This window comes from Triturus cristatus, chromosome 4_1 (assembly GCF_964204655.1).
Source record: "Triturus cristatus chromosome 4_1, aTriCri1.1, whole genome shotgun sequence".
In the NCBI taxonomy this organism is placed as follows: domain Eukaryota; kingdom Metazoa; phylum Chordata; class Amphibia; order Caudata; family Salamandridae; genus Triturus; species Triturus cristatus.
In genome coordinates this window covers 134,485,704-134,488,203 of record NC_140585.1, presented here as the reverse complement: position 1 = coordinate 134,488,203, position 2,500 = coordinate 134,485,704, and the positions used below count along the sequence as shown (strand labels likewise).

Sequence of the window (2,500 nt, the reverse complement as noted above, 5' to 3'; positions counted from 1 at the left end):
ATAGCATAGAAGAGAGCGTTAAAGTCGGGGATGGAAGAGGATGAAAATGGGAAGTTTACTTATAGAGAGAAGTGAGAAATGCCCTGTGTGCGCACACCGGTGTCTGACCATAGAATACATTTAAATAATGCCTCTAGAAAAGAGCTATGCATGTGTGTCTCAGTGGCCTAATGGATAAGGCACTGGCCTCCTAAACCAGGGATTGTGGGTTCGAGTCCCATCTGAGGTGATAACAAAAATCCTCCCTCTTTCTTTTCCAGAAAATTAGGTAGATTTATTACATGCTTCCTCTCGGAAGTTTATGAGGGATTAGGTACTTTGAAACTGTCCCATTTTACTTGTGTACACTTCACAGTCATGTTAGTGTTCTGAAACTGCAAAGTAGATTTTTAAATGCCTATTTTTGTGAGATGCATTTTCGACCGGCCAGAACATATTCTTTTGGAAAAAATGATTTGAATTGATTGGTGTGAATCTTGCTTCTAGAGGTGGTGACAGGCTTTCAGCTACTTGAATGGGTCAAGCCAGGATTCATAAAACTTATACAACCTATGTGAGTGTGAAAAATTAGCATATGCAGGAAGGAGCAATTTGTACTACTTTCAAAACAGATTCACTCCACGTCTGGAAACGACCAGAGCTATGTAGAGCATACAAATGAGCTTTAAACTCATGAGGAAAGAGGTTTGTATGCAAAAAGGAAAACAAAAGCATATCGTACTCATAAAATTCTCAATATATAGATTCCAAAAAAGTGCTTCCAGCGAAAAGAGCTGAAAGAACACTATGGGATGTAAACCTGAATACCTTTCAATAATATGTTCTCCATCCATGCATACCACCTACATGATAAAAATAATCTCAGGTGAATGGATGACCGCGTGGCCTAATGGATAAGGCGTCTGACTTCGGATCAGAAGATTGAGGGTTCGAGTCCCTTCGTGGTTGTTTTTGGCCAATGGTCACACAATCTGCTTTACATTCAGAGTGGAGAAAGTATTTTCCAATACTCTTGTAGTCCTCACTTTCTCATTACTAATCATTAATAAAGTGGAGTACATACTGTAAACTCATTCAGGCTGCATCTTCAGTCTAACTACTTGTGCATTTTAGTGGCATTAAAAAGTGCTTCTATGCCGACGCACTGAATATGTAATAGGTTTGCAGAATTTTGACGTGACAGAATGGGTTTTTAGCTTAAGTGTGTGTAGAAGAACTGCAAGGTGTGTGCCTATGTGTGCATAGAGTGGTACATGTGTAAAATCTGTATGATTTGGGCAGTTAAAGTGCTGATTTTGCCTCCGAGTAAGAAAAGTACTACACAAAATGTATAAAGGATCGGCACATTGGCTGCCTTTGCTGATGCCCCCGTTGCCTAATTTGTAGTGCAATGGTTAAGTTGCAGAGTGTGGTTGAACTTGGTTAGGAGACTAAGTGCCTCTTTCCGTGTCCTACTGATGATAAGGATGGCTTGATACCATTTTCTAAGCCCAGTATATTGAGAAAAGAAGTAAGTGAAGAAGAAGTGTGGAGTCGAAAGTGGTTCTCCAATTTTTCTCCACTTGCTAAAATTGCAAAGTCTCCATTATAGCATAGAAGAGAGCGTTAAAGTCGGGGATGGAAGAGGATGAAAATGGGAAGTTTACTTATAGAGAGAAGTGAGAAATGCCCTGTGTGCACACACCGGTGTCTGACCATAGAATACATTTAAATAATGCCTCTAGAAAAGTGTTATGCATGTGTGCCTCAGTGGCCTAATGGATAAGGCACTGGCCTCCTAAGCCTGGGATTGTGGGTTCGAGTCCCATCTGAGGTGATAACAAAAATTCTGCCTCTTTCTTTTCCAGAAAATTAGGTAGATTTATTACATGCTTCTTCTCGGAAGTTTATGAGGGATTAGGTACTTTGAAACTGTCCCGTTTTACTTGTGTACACTTCACAGTCATGTTAGTGTTCTGAAACTGCAAAGTAGATTTTCAAATGCCTATTTTTGTGAGATGCATTTTCGACCAGCCAGAACATATTCCTTTGGAAAAAATGATTTGAATTGGATTGGTGTGAATCTTGTTTCTAGAGGTGGTGACAGGCTTTCAGCTACTTGAATAGGTCAAGCCAGGATTCATAAAACTTATACAACCTATGTGAGTGTGAAAAATTAGCATATGCAGGAAGGAGCAATTTGTACTACTTTCAAAACAGTTTCACTCCACGTCTGGAAACGTCCAGAGCTATGTAGAGCATACAAATGAGCTTTAAACTCATGAGGAAAGAGGTTTGTATGCAAAAAGGAAAACAAAAGCATATCGTACTCATAAAATTCTCAATATATAGATTCCAAAAAAGTGCTTCCAGCGAAAAGAGCTGAAAGAACACTATGGGATGTAAACCTGAATACCTTTCAATAATATGTTCTCCATCCATGCATACCACCTACATGATAAAAATCATCTCATGTGAACGGATGACCGCGTGGCCTAATGGATAAGGCGTCTGACTTCGG

General features: G+C 39.6%; 2 non-coding genes across 2 annotated transcripts in view; both read left to right on the top strand.

Moving 5' to 3' along the window:
- The first annotated feature begins 875 nt into the window (after positions 1-875).
- TRNAR-UCG (transfer RNA arginine (anticodon UCG)) lies at positions 876-948 on the top strand. The gene has a single exon. It is a non-coding gene; the product is annotated as a tRNA-Arg (tRNA).
- A 1,515-nt stretch (positions 949-2,463) lies between these two features.
- The window catches only part of TRNAR-UCG (transfer RNA arginine (anticodon UCG)), a 73-nt gene continuing 36 nt past the window's right edge, over positions 2,464-2,500 (top strand). Inside the window, exon 1 of the tRNA in view lies at positions 2,464-2,500. This exon is cut by the window's right edge and continues 36 nt beyond it. This is a non-coding gene — a tRNA (tRNA-Arg).